We start from the raw sequence: 14,945 nt of genomic DNA, 5'->3' as shown, positions 1-14,945 counted from the left end.
ACAAGAACGTAAAATTAAACAGCAAAAAATACTTTAAAGCTAAGTATACATAATTTAACTTGTAATAATGCGGTGTGGTTACGGCAGTAAAGAATATAGCCACCCCCTATCTCCCGTGGGTGTCGTAAGAGGCGACTAAGGGATAAAACAGTTCCATTACCACCTTGGAACATAAAAAGCCGACCGATGGCGGGATAGCCATCTAACTGCTGGCTTTGAAGTACACAGTCCGAAGATGGGCAGCAGCGTCTTCGGTGCGACAAAGCCAGCCTTGCAGTCACGAACCCACCTGCCCAGCGTGGTGACTATGGGCAACTGACAGGAGTTCACGCCATTTTTGGCGCAAACTTGTGAAGGCCTATGTCCAGCAGTGGACTGCGATAGGCTGAAGTGATGATGTAAATATGTATGAATTGTTTATATTTATATATGAGTATATGTCTATATGTGAATGTATGTAAGTGTGTAAGCATATGTATGTATGTATATGTATGTATGTATATATGTATGTATAATTTTACAATCTATTGTGATGTATTATAATTTCTATAACAATTATTTGTACACTTCCTAACCGCTTTTCTATGCGCTGTCCTATACCCAAAGGTTGTCTGGAAGAAATCGCTCTTTTAGCGATAAGACCGCCTTTGTACATCTTCCTCTAATTATACTACTTTTGTTTGTATCTTTTAATGGTGTGCAATAAAGAATATTATTATTATTATTATTACACATGAGTTCACGCCAGTCGATCCTAACTTATAAAATATTACAACAAATTCTCCTTAACGAATAATCTTTGGGTTTTTGCTCGTTTGACTGTTATCAACGTATCAATACCGCAATAATCTCATAATTGTAAAATGATTCAGATAATCGCCATTTACGATATGTTAACATTTTTGAAGGGTTCGCAAAGACGCTGTTATCTCGTGTCGATACAGTGTCAGTCGTGGAGTGGCCACTGATGGAAGAGAGCGGAAGGTAAGTTGATATTCTTTTTATTTTTATATTATATATTATATCTATTAACTGAGGCAGGGCACAGCAGGAATTTCCTGCTCAAAATATGGAGCAGCCCGACTGAGGTAGTACCTCGACCTTACAGAAGATCACAGCAAAATAATACTGTTCTCAAGCAGTATTGTGTTCCTGTTGGTGAGTAAGGTGACCAGAGCTCCTGGGGGGATTGGGGATTGGGTCGGCAACGCGCTTGCGATGCTTCTGGTGTTGCAGGCGTCTATAAACTACGGTAATCGCTGACCATCAGGTGAGCTGTACGCCTGTTTCTACCTAGTTGTATATAATAAACAAAAAAATACATATGCCGATATTTAAGATTATATAAATGATAATAATGTGTAGGTTTATTGGCGCTGTGTTTCTTGCAAGTCATCATGATAAGCTACGGTAATCGCTTACCATCAGGTGAGCCGTACGCTTGTTTGCCGACCTGGTGACATAAAAAAAAATATTTTTTTTACAGGAAACGTAATTTATAATATTTAACCAGGTATTTCTATTAAAATATCGAAAAAAATACATTCTTTTCAAGTGCACTTCTTTATATTCTCTGTAATTCTGCAGTGCAGTTATCGTTATCAAGTGTAGTACACACAGCTGCATCAAACTTTAAAGGTGACCAAAGTTAATTGGTCTTAGATTACCTTCCACAAGATTTCTTCGTCTAACTTTATAGTGACGTAATTCGTGAGAAGAGAGAATCGAATTCCTTAACTCTTATGTATAATTCAATATACACGTTTTTCACAACAATAAAACGTTTATTATTTGTCTGTTAGAAAACACAGCATCGCTAATGAATAAGAAGCAGTGTGTAACTTACCCTAATTTTATAGATACGACCGTGTTTTTACGCCCTTGTCTATGCTTTGACAGTGTCTTTGGTCTCTAGTTGTCTATGATTTGTGATTTGCTAGGCGGGAACCGCGCTGTTTCGTCATTGCTGTCTTCACAAGGAAGATAATTTCTGCGATGCTGTGTTTTCTTTCGGCGCATAATAAACGTTTTACTGTTGTGTAAAACGTCTATATTATGAGTTTGTTAGAAAACACAGCATCGCTAATGAAGACGTGTTTGATATCTGCTGGTGACAAGAACAAATAAGGAACGCACGTAATGTTGAAAGGAATGTAAATTAAATAAGACTCATGAGTTAAACTAGTATAATATTTCAATTATAATGCTTTATGGTTTTATTCTAAATAATAAAACATAAAGTAATAAGTAAGGGGAATATTCAATTAATTTATTGAAATCTATTCAATCAACTCCTCTCTTCCCGTGGGTGTCGTAAGAGGCGACTAAGGGATAACAAGGTTCCACTACCACCTTGGAACTTAAGAAGCCGACCGATGGCGGGATAACCATCCAACTGCTGGCTTTGAAATACACAGGCCGAAGACGGGCAGCAGCGTCTTCGGTGCGACAAAGCCAGTACTGCGGTCACCAACCCGCCTGCCCAGCGTGGTGACTATGGGCAAAACACATGAGTTCACGTTATTTTTAGCGTAAATTTGTGGAGGCCTATGTCCAGCAGTGGACTGTATAGGCTGTAATGATGATGATGATATTCAATCAAATTCTAAAGAAATAACTTCTAATGTTAATAACTCTAAATCAATCAATATTTAAATCATAATAACACTGAATTCTCAACAGTTTTATCTACTAATTATTCTTCTATATTTCTAGTTATTATGAAATTCACTTAAAGAGATTCACTTTCATTGGTTTGTCCAGGGCTCGTGCTTGGAGATCTGCTCTCCAAAACGGCTGTTCCCAGTCTGGGGCTACTAAAAGAAAGGTGCCCCTAGATTTGTTGAGGTGGGTGAGAACTCTTGGTATTAAGTTTGGAGGGGGAAATATCCAAGCCAGTTGATAGTTCCATTCCCTCGAGAATGCGTCTATGAAGAGAGTATTATACTTGCCGGAGAGATACTGAGCTGATAGCGTTATGTTCCATCTGTCTATGATCATTAGAAGCTGGAATGTCAATGATAACAGACCTATGGACTGTGTCCTGCCCTCCTTGCGGATGTATGCCATTACAGTCTTGTTGTCTGTTTGTAAGAGAACATGGGAGTCTCTGAGACTTTCGGCGTTTCTCCTCATCACTGACAGTACTGCAAACATTTCTTTCTTGTTGCAGTGCCATAATTCTTGGTGGGGTGTGCAGACTCCGGAAATAACCTCTTGGTCTAAAACTGCACCCTATCCTATGTCGGAGGCGTCTGTAGTGAGAAAGTGGGACACCTTTGCAGCATGTATTGGTGTTGTCAGTGATAGGGCACCGTGCCACCACTGTATGTCTAGTAATGGCCCCCGAGGGATCATCATCCTCAAGAGATTTTTCGGTCTCTGTCAATGTCTGAGTAAAATCTGTAATCGGCGGCAGTGAAGCCGACCTGGTGGAAATGACAATAACATACACGCAAAAATTTAATTGACCGAGAAGGCATTGAAGTTGGTGGAGGCGACAGACTCCGTGAATCAAAAAATTTTCTAGTGATTTTAAAATTGAATTTTGTTTCTTGATTGGTAGACTCATTAGGTTCTTGTCTGAACTCCACTGTATGCCTAGAAACTCGAGTGATCTCATTGGTATCAAGACCGATTTTTTGAGATTCACTTGCTATCCCAAAAACTCCAAAAGCTTCACAACTTCCGAGGCCTGTGTTGCTAGTTTGAAACAGTCCTGCAGGCTTAGCCAAGTTGACAATCTACAATCGATAACGCTATTAGAAAACTAACCAAATGTATAGGAATGACATCATCTCAACGCTAAGTCACGTGATCACAACAAACGAATAGAAAATTCGTAGACAAGTTTACTCGTTCAAAATGTTACAACGAAATGAAATCGTTTCTACAACGACGATCATTACATTCCTTACGAATGGTAGCCATGTTACAGTTTTGACAAGCGTCAGCGAAACGATGTCGAAATTTTTGAACGATAGCGAAAAGATTGCCGAGACCCAGTAGTAAACGTTAAAAAATGGCGTCTATTATGATAATATGAAAGAGTTGTGTTAGGACCGAGAATTGTTTATTTAAGATAATTTTGAACTATATTCAGCATTTAGCATTTAAAATGCATACTTAAAATATGTTGTGATGCACTCATAATGAAGAATTGGGTGGTTTAGGCAGCAAAAAAGGGTCTAAAATCGTCAGTGCATGGAGACAATACGCGAAATGCCGGAAACACATACAATACTCAAACACAACCCAGACCACGACTAACATTTATATGATCGATATAAATGTCTATCGTAAGCGGGAATTGAACCCGCGACCGCTAGTGCAACAGCCAGTGCATTTACCGTTGCGCCAACGCGTCGTACTTAACTTCGTACGTTGTACGTAACTTAGCAGGATCGGAACTGCTATTAGCGATCCTGCTGCTGGGCTTGCTCGTGATCTATGTTCCATCCTATAAACTACTTCATTTTTAAGATTTTATTTTATTTTATTTAGGATAACAAGCAATTGGATAATAAAAGTTTACCAGCGCCTTTATCTACATAAATATTAAGCGGGTGGAGTGACATCCAGTAACATAATATTAATAAACCAATTAATATAGGAAGAACTTTACCTTAATTCGGTTACGCATAAAACACTTAATAAGTGAATAACAATTTCTTCTTCTTCAATTCAAAATCAATAACGACGCTGCGACTTTGACGTTAGTTTGATGTTTGTAAAAACGCTCATCATAGACTAAAGTATCAGTTTTTTCTAAAGAGGTTGTAGAATGAACGTTTGACTCAGTCGTGTCAACTTGGCTACCAACTTAAAATCACTTACGCCCAGACGTTAACGATTGTAGAAAGACGTTCGATACGAAACGTTTGTAACTTGGCTAGGCCTTCTGGTGTGCTAGCAGAAAATCGTCTAGATACACTAGGACTCGCATTCCTTTCTTGGGTAGGATCTCCGCGACCCAGCAAGTTATAGAAGCAAAGAGCCTTGGAGCCGATGATAGGCCAAACGGAAGTGAGGTCATTTGAAGCATTTCTTGCTTGTAAAACATTCGCAGGAAAGGTCGGTGTGACTGTGCTATTGGCAGGTGGAAATATGCCTGCGATATGTTGTCTTTTACCAGCCAATCTCCGGGTTGTAAGAAGTCTTGGTATGGTTTATGAGGTGCAAATGTTTCGTTCCTACAAAGTTGTTCAATTCTCTTAAGTCGAACATTGGTCTGACGCTACAATCGCTCTTTTTTACCAAAAACATCCGAGAGAAGAAACCGGGGGTCAAAGTAGCAGGTTTCTCTAACACTCCAATTTTTTTTTAATTCCTCTATTTTTTCGATCATTAATCTTGACACTTTTGTTGCGTAGCTCCGAGGTACTCTCGTTGAGGGGTATACTAACGTAGGTTTTCGAATGAAAGGTATCCGAGATCCTGATATAGCTTTCAGTAGAAAGGGAGTTGCTCCGAGCTTCTCCCATCGACCTCTGAAGTCCTTCAATCCCCCCCCCTGAATTGTCATTGTTTTTGTCTGTCGAAGGCACGAAAGGAAGATCTTTAATCCATGCCTTTACCTTTACCGCTGGGCCTAGCTTGAGCATTTTGAAAACGAGAGTGAGAATTATTAGTATGATTGTAGTTTCTCCGAGAAACATCTAACCTCGCAAAATTGTGAGATTTATTTTCTTTAAAAGAAAGTGATCTCATCTACTGTGTAGGACCACCGAAATTTTGAATGAGTGCATTAAGTTGGTCAAATAAGGCACTTTCAGAAGGAGGAATATTTCTAAATGCGAACTAAATAAATTTCCTTGGTATTTCTTTAATTAATCTCTCCCTCCTAGTTTCTATACACTCGGTCCTCTTTCCACATAAAATTTGTAAGATGTCTTCAGAGTTTTTATTAAAACAATTGCCTTTTCCTGCAGAAGAACTAAGTTTTTGTACTAGTGTCGTCACATTTAATTCATCTGGGAATTTCGCAGCCCAATCAACCACTGCTTGTAAGCCCATTCTCAGTAACTCATTAGTCTCAAAAATAGCATTTGACAATGCTGCCATATCTTTTGATTTACTTAAATGACAGCTCGTCATTAATTTTAATATCAATAAAACCTGGAGTAGCTAAATAGGACTGTAAGGTTAAGACCTTACCATATCTAACATTTTGCCATGTGGGTAAGCCAAAACGTTGTAATAATTTTATTTTATCTACCCTCTCCGCGAGGGTTGGTTTTATTAATTTAGTTCCATCAATATACCCTTTTCACCTAAATCTAATAATTGAGGTGTTTTCTCTGGTATAGAAAATTATCACTAATAATTGCATTATTAGTAACGTCTTTGTTAACTTGCGAACTACCGAGACTTTGCATATACATGTTTGATAAAAAGCCCACCTATTAGGGCTTCTATTCGGGAGTCTTCCTTTACACCTCGTCTTTTAAATGACGGTCTTTCACTATCAGATTGAGGAGATGAACTAGACGAAGATGAACTCGCTTCGTCATCATTTGTATTCTGAAAACTATTTCTGCTATTTTCCTCCTTGTGCGGAGAGTTCTCAGCGTTATAGTTCATTTTTTATTAATTTACGCACAACTTATACTTAACAAATTCTTAAATTCGAACTTTACCGGTAGAGAGTAACACACGAAATGACGAAACAACGCCGTTCCCGCCTAGCAGTGACAATTCATAGACAACTAGAGACCAAAGAAACTGTGTAGCATATATTTTAATAGCGCCTGATTTCGTTCCTGCTGATGTATAATAGCACAGTTATGCATTAGCGTTGCTATTTACTTTTTCTAGGCGACTGATTTAATTTTGGAATACCCTCGTATTGTATTACGTCGCGGTTCACCTTAGGGGGAGTTGTGTCGCAACACACTGGGTTTGCTGTATATAAGGCTCAGGACGTGTGTTGCGGGCCCTTTTGCTCTTTTCTATTTTTGGGTTGGATTCTCTCGCCGTCTTAAGATCTGAGTGCAATTTATTGTGGGTGAGTCATTGTAGTTTCTTATGGTATAAGCTTTGCTTTAGTGAAGTTGGTTTTGTGAGTTTTTGAAAAAGAAGATTAAGATTCGGTAGGATTTTTTTTACTCTCTCTCTTGTGTCTCGTGTTAGGAGTTGTGGGTGACTCTCTAACCCAGCAAACAATTTTCTAACACGTAGCACTGGCGCCCAACGTAAATTCTCTAATATTTGAAATAATTTGTTTGTCGGTGAATTATTTTAATTATTTTATTTTGTAGGGTATCGCATTGGCACTCAATTTTTTTTTCTTATTTCTGGTAAGTGGTTTTCTCTGGGTATGAAAAGGGTCTTGTCCTTGTGTCTTTGTGTGTTTTGTGAATTGTGTTAAATTATTACTTTTCATTTTTATTAATTAAATTTGATTACTGTTTCGTTTAGGTTGTGTATTTATATTAGTATGTTTAAAATTTATGTATTTATATTAGTATGTTTAAAATTTAAAGTTAATATTTAAAAGTTTTTATTTGAATTTAAAAGATTTGTCCGAGCGTAGTCACGGTTTTTGCATTGTTAATCGTTCCTTGCTAAAAAAATTTCAGTTACCTACTTTTTGTATTAATTATTTCTTGCTCAATAATTTTTTGCCGTAACTAAATTTTTTGACTACCCTCTATTAACGAATATTTTTGCTTACTTTGTACTTCTTCGTTACATTTTGACATTAATTTAAATCGAACTTTTTTGTACTTTTTGTTTCGTTTTAATTTTATTATTGTGCTACGATGACTCACTTAATAAAATTCGTATCCCTGCCTAAGGCTGAGTTAGAATATGAGGTGGTTGTTCGGAATGAGGAGCCAGCTGCCGCAGTTTTAGCTTGCGTGGACAGATATTACGGTTGTCGGAATTGTTACCGTCAGAGGAGATTTTGGTCAGTCCGTTGGATATTATAACCGATTTGGCAGGTATTAGTGACACTTTGATAAAAGTGAAATCAATTATTAATATATTTTAGTTATAATTAATTTTAGTTTTCGGTTAGTGTCGTGTGGTTCGCATTACTTGGACTCTGATAGTATAGAAAATATGATTTTTACTCCTCGTGACTGTTATGCGGAGAACTTAGGTCGGTTGGTGAGTATTTTCGATAAAGTTCAATTTCGGTTGTATGCCGCTCATTTAAAAATACTTCAAGTTATAATTTGCGTCGTAGGACTGCGGAATTTAATGTTGGTGATCTCGTTTATAAGAAAACTTACTTCTTGAGTGATAAAGATAAATACTTTTCTAAGAAATTAGCGCCTAAATTTATCAAATGTTGAATTGTTGGTAAAAGGTCTCCTCTTGTATACGTATTACAGGATATGAATGGTAAAGATCTTGGGGTTTGGCATATTAAAGATTTGAAGTTAACAGGAAGTTCTGGTAGTAAGGGTAATTGATATTGTGTTTTCTTTTTGTTTTAAATCTATATTACGTATTCCATCTTTGAGACGGGTGATGATCTCATTTTTTTTATTTTGTGCTTATACAAGTACATGACTTATGATAGTTGTGTGTTGGGTACATCTCTAATGTACTTTTGGTGTTTATTTTTGTTGAGTTATTCCACTGAGCAATAACTTAATTTGTGTGTGTTGGGTGCATCTCTAACGTATCTACCCACTCATATTATTTTGTTTAAAGCCTACGCCATAAGTTGTTGTTGTTGTGTTACAACTTAACTCTGGAACGGGTGGCGATTCCACATATTATTTTATACTATCGAATATATATTCGATTCTAATTGTGTTATTCACATTCTAAAGCCTACATCGGGAATACTGTATTAAATGTGGATTAAAATAAAAAAAAAATTGTTAAATTAAAAATTTTAATTAGCTGCTGAGTGGTGCTCATTTATAGACCGTCACTCTGTGTGTCAGGGCGTTAATTGTCTAGGTCGGTTAACGCACATTGATAGTTGAATTTCAGGATGTTGTATGTTAGTGACGTATGATTGGGTCGTAAGACAGTGTTGCAGTGAATTCAAAATTATATGTAGTGTTTTTGTAATTCGATTATCTCTTATGATTAATCTATCAAAAAAAAAAAATTTTTTTTTCTCTTAGTATGGAGTTAAATTTTATAATCCCTTCCTGAGCTTACCAGATTCTCTCCTTACATTAGTTTTTTTTAGAATTTTGCCAGAGATGCAAAATTCTTCTCTGTCGGGGGGGGGTATTGTAGCATATATTTTAATAGCGCCTGATTTCGTTCCTGCTGATGTATAATAGCACAGTTATGCATTAGCGTTGCTATTTACTTTTTCTAGGCGACTGATTTAATTTTGGAATACCCTCGTATTGTATTACGTCGCGGTTCACCTTAGGGGGAGTTGTGTCGCGACACACTGGGTTTGCTGTATATAAGGCTCAGGACGTGTGTTGCGGGCCCTTTTGCTCTTTTCTTTTTTTGGGTTGGATTCTCTCGCCGTCTTAAGATCTGAGTGCAATTTATTGTGGGTGAGTCATTGTAGTTTCTTATGGTATAAGCTTTGCTTTAGTGAAGTTGGTTTTGTGAGTTTTTGAAAAAGAAGATTAAGATTCGGTAGGATTTTTTTTACTCTCTTTCTTGTGTCTCGTGTTAGGAGTTGTGGGTGACTCTCTAACCCAGCAAACAATTTTCTAACACGTAGCAACTGTCAAAGCATAGACAAGGGCGTAAAAACACTGTCGTATCTATAAAATTAGGGTAAGTTACACACTGTTTCTTCTTCATTAGCGATTCTGTGTTTTCTAACAGACACATAATATTTTACATTTTCTAAAATCTTTAAAATCTTTTAAAACCGCCTTCAATTATATCGACAAGTAATACAACATAGGTAGATAAAAAAATTGCTGAGTACGTATTATCAAAGATTACTCCAAAAGTGTGCTGTATGGCTACGGCACTAAAGAATTTAGCCACCCCCCTCTTCCCGTGGGTGTCGTAAGAGGCGACTAAAGGATAACAAGGTTCCACAACCACCTTGGAACTTAAGAAGCCGACCGATGGCGGGATAACCATCAAACTGCTGGCTTTGAAATACACAGGCCGAAGACGGGCAGCAGCGTCTTCGGTGCGACAAAGCCAGTTCTGCGGTCACCAACCCGCCTGCCCAGCGTGGTGACTATGGGCAAAACACATGAGTTCACGTTATTTTTGGCGTAAACTAGTGGAGGCCTATGTCCAGCAGTGGACTGTATAGGCTGTAATGAATGAACTCCAAAAGTTGTAATCAGATCTCGATGAAATTTAAATGTGACCACATGATAAGCATCGGCTTTCGATTAAATTAAAAATCATCAAAATCGGAACACCCAGTAAAAAGATATGCGGATTTTCGAGAGTTTCCCTCAATTTCTCTGGGATCCCACCATCAGATCCTGGTTTCCTTATCATGTTACCAAACTAGGGATATCTCCTTTCTAACGAAACAAGAATAATCAAAATCGGTTTATAAACGACGGAGTTATCCCCGAACATACATAAAAAAATATATATACGGTCGAATTGAGTAGCCTCCTCCTTTTTTTGAAGTCGGTTAAAAAATAGTCCAGCATACGTGCTGTTTTCTAGTACAAGTACTCCAAAAAAAACAAATAGTCGTGGTAGCAGCAATTCAATTAGACAACTAAATACTTTTAATATAACAATTCTGAAGTTAATACGATTTTATTTTTGTGTTACCCACTGTTTAGGCCAAATCGCGCCTTAGAGCGATTGCCTTAGGGTTTAGTTTAACCGTGGCTCTGTCATTTGTTACTTATGATTTTGTAATACCATTTCGCTGCGTTAGCGACGCTATTTTCTGTATGGGCTTCATCGGTGATATCGACAGGTGGCACGGCCCCCCGCCGTCGCCGTCGCCCGCGCCGCTTAGCGGCGAACACGAACAGTCTCGATTCCGCTCTCACGGAAGCGGACGTATCGCTGCTCGATACGGCGAATAAAGTCTCGCGTCCGCTCTGCAAGGTGTGGCCGTATCGCTGCTCGACGGCCGGCCAGTTCCTATTGTTGGACTTATTGTTTTGCGCGTGCCTCGTGGTTTATTAACTGCTTACTTACTTACTTTACTGATATCGTTTTAATTGCTGTACTTATAACTTAACTGTAAAAGTCTCGCGTTCGCTCTGCACGGTAGTGGTCGTATCGCTTCTCGATATGGCGAAGTGTCTCGAATTCGCTCTGCACGAACGCAATTTTCTGTGTAGCTTTATGAGAACCCCAATGTTGGGTTTGGACTCTTTGCTGGCGTGACCGCACGCAGTCCTGTGAATATATCTAACGATTTATTTGGTAACTGTAAATATTTAATTGCTGTGCTTATAACTTAACTGTAAATATTTGTTGTTGTGCTTGAGACTGTAACTGCTTGTGTATTGACTGAGTTATTTATTTCGTTATAATCAATTCTGTGACGTGTCTGCTGGCGAGTGACTGGGGGTGTCTACTCACTGTCGAAGTCTGGGGGCCTGGGGCCTCCTTCTCGAGGACTGTCAGGACACCTATTTTACACTTAACGTCACACTACACCACACGACCTACACACGTTCCCTGGCGATCTTCGACCCCAATAGACCCTAGCTGCCCTTCGAAGGTAAGTGCAATTTCCTTCTTATTTTTCAACCCCTTTTTTGTATTCATTGCTCACGCCGCATATCCTGATAGCCATAGGTATTCCGTACCCGACCCTAGGCAGTCCGCCGGGAGGTCGCTGATGGGCCCCGACCTCTGAGGCTCTGCTGGACTGGCTAGGGCCGTAACATCATGGTAGCAGAGCGTGGTTGGAAAAAAAAACATTTTGGTAGCAGAGCGTGGTTGCCGTAACATTTTGGTAGCAGAGCCCCCCACGCCTTGAGCTGCGTGAGTTTAACTGATAGGGGTTATATTTGTTTAGGGTATTTGTATTTGAGTAGCTTCGGGTAGGTTTAGCCTGTGTGGCACATCCCTGTTTATATTTTTTTACTGTTTATATTTTCTTACTGTTATTACTGTAATTATTGCTGTGATTTGTATCTGTATTTTTTATTGTTGTATTGGTTGTTGGAATTTATATCACTGCATTTGTTTATCGTTATATATGATGCCGTCTCACAAGCAACCCAAGGCACCTGCGCTGATAATTCAGGAGCAGCTGCGCTGGGCGGCGCATGCCCACACACTGATCGGGCGCGCCGACCGAGTGTATAATTTAGCGCAGCGGGCGGATCAGGTTCGGGATCGACTGGCCTTGGTCGAGAGCGCATACACTGAGCTTTTGTCTGCGGATGTGGAGAGCGGAGTCAAGGACTCCGCTCGTCGGGATTATGAGCAATTCGTTGACTTCACGGACGACTTGGTTGAGGCAAGGGGCAAGCTGGCGCATGAGGCGCGTGAGAGCCAGATGGAGGGTCTGGCGAAACTGGAGTCTCCGCGGCGGAATCCAGCTCAAGCTGAGCTATTAGGTAAGTTGCCCACATTGGACTTGCCCAAGTTCTCGGGTGCTATTGGTGAGTGGCTGGCCTTCATAGGCCTCTTTGATAGCTTAGTCCACGCCCGGGGGGACTTGTCCCTCGGTCAAAAAATGGCGTACCTGGTCTCTTCTCTTGAAGGGGAGGCCCTTGCGGTCGTTGGTCACTTGAAGTTGGCCGACGACTCCTACTTGATCGCAAGAGACCTCCTAGAGAGGAGGTACGCAAACACCCGACTGCTGGCTGACGAATATGCCCGACAGCTTCTGAATCTCCCGCTACTGACTGACAGGACGAGGCTACGTCAGGATATTATTAATCCTGTCGTAGTCGCGTGCAATTCGCTGAGGCGTCTGGAGCTTCCGGTCGACGAAGGGGCCGGAGGATCTTTTTTGTTGCTCCACCTCGTACTGTCCCGCCTACCCCTCAATCTGCGGATCCATTTTGAGGAGAGGTATGGCGGGGACGGAGCGGATCATATCCCGTCTTTTAGAGACCTGCTGCTCTTTTTAGAGCAACGGTGTAGGCAGGTCGCAAACGCGGCGGGCGCTGCTGGCACCTCCAGGGCATCTGAGGGGCTCAACCCGCCCGGGAGGTCATCGCCGACACCGCGGAAGGCAGCTGGAGCTCCTTCCGGAGGGCGCCGCCCTCTCCCTACATATACAGGCCTAGTGGCCAGGGAATCTCCTCCTCCTCCTACTAACTGCAACTACTGCCGCGGGTCGGAGCACCGGGCCGCGGCTTGCCCTAAGCTGCGGGCTAAGCCCGCCAAGGCGAGGCGGAACATAGCTCGCGATCGCCGCTGGTGCTTCTCTTGTTTGGAGCGGCACTTGCAAAGGGACTGTCCGCACCAGCGGCCCTGTCCGCACTGCTCGGGTCCTCATCATGAGGTCTTGTGCCTGGGCCCGTTCAGAGCTCCTCCTCGCGCCCCTTCCGACCGCGCCGCTGCCACGGGCGGGGGCGCTAGTCAGCCCCCTCTGGCGCGTGACGCTTCTCGTTCGCCCACCAACCACTGCGCCCCAGGTTTGAACAGGGGACATTCCCCTGAGCAGTTGGGGGGTCACCATGCCAGGGGCGGAGGGGTCTGCAACCCCCCTCCTCAGCGGGTCGAGAGAGAGTTCGCCGTCACTCAGCTGTCGTCAAGACCACTGTCTCCTCCCTTAGCTGAGTGGCCGCGACTGGAGCGCCACCCTCCCCCCCTTGGTCGAAGTCGGCGACCTTACCAGATCCCTAGGACCTCTTATCTGTCCCGGCCCGCTAGGCCGGGGCCCTCTGAGTTCCGGGCCTTTCCGCTTAGCGCTACCTTGTTGCCGGTGGTCGAGTTGTCACCTGACTGCCGCTACGAGGACCCCCGGCGCGAGGACTGGTCCGATGGAGGCAGCTCCAACTAGGTAGCTGCCGCCCTATCTCCCACCACGGCCACCTCCACTGAGCCTTTAAGCTGTCAAACTGTCCTTTTGCAGACAGCCTCAGTGCAGGTGTACAACCCGAAGGGCGACTGTCTAACATCTCGCGCCTTGTTGGACTCGGGTTCACAACATTGTGTGGCCTCTATTTGGTTGGTGGGAAGACTAGGGCTCCCCTGGAGCTCTGAATCACGTCGAATGTTTGGCATCGGAGGCCTGGAGCCTCCCGCTCCTAGGGGAAGAGCTGAATTAATTTGCTGGCCCTGTCTTAGGGCCGACGCACCATCCGGAGCGTCATCTTTAAATGTATCCCGTGCTACAAACTGAAGGCCGCCATTTCTCACCCTATGATGGGCGACTTGCCAGCCGATCGCGTCACTGCCATCCGACCATTCGCTGGAGTCGGAACTAATTTCGCTGGCCCTGTCTTAGACAAGTCGTCCTGCTTTCGTAACGCGTGCTCACATGGAGCCTACCTGTGCGTGTTCGTGTGTCTCTCCACTAAGGCCGTTCATCTGAAACTTGTAAGTGCCCTCAGCACTGAAGCCTTTGTGGCCGCACTTAGCTGTTTTGTTTTTGCCGTGGGGTCCCCGACCTGATCCGATCCGACCCTGTTTCGTTTACCGATTTGCTCGCGGACATAATGCCCTTCTGTCCGGGACGGGGGATTGTTTAGGCCAAATCGCGCCTTAGAGCGATTGCCTTAGGGTTTAGTTTAACCGTGGCTCTGTCATTTGTTACTTATGATTTTGTAATACCATTTCGCTGCGTTAGCGACGCTATTTTCTGTATGGGCTTCATCGGTGATATCGCCAGGTGGCACGGCCCCCCGCCGTCGCCGTCGCCCGCGCCGCTTAGCGGCGAACAGTCTCGATTCCGCTCTCACGGAAGCGGACGTATCGCTGCTCGATACGGCGAATAAAGTCTCGCGTCCGCTCTGCAAGGTGTGGCCGTATCGCTGCTCGACGGCCGGCCAGTTCCTATTGTTGGACTTATTGTTTTGCGCGTGCCTCGTGGTTTATTAACTGCTTACTTACTTACTTTACTGATATCGTTTTAATTGCTGTACTTATAACTTAAC

The sequence above is a fragment of the Melitaea cinxia genome, chromosome 19, assembly GCF_905220565.1.
Source record: "Melitaea cinxia chromosome 19, ilMelCinx1.1, whole genome shotgun sequence".
NCBI classification, from domain to species: domain Eukaryota; kingdom Metazoa; phylum Arthropoda; class Insecta; order Lepidoptera; family Nymphalidae; genus Melitaea; species Melitaea cinxia.
Note: the sequence above shows the minus strand (reverse complement) of the source record.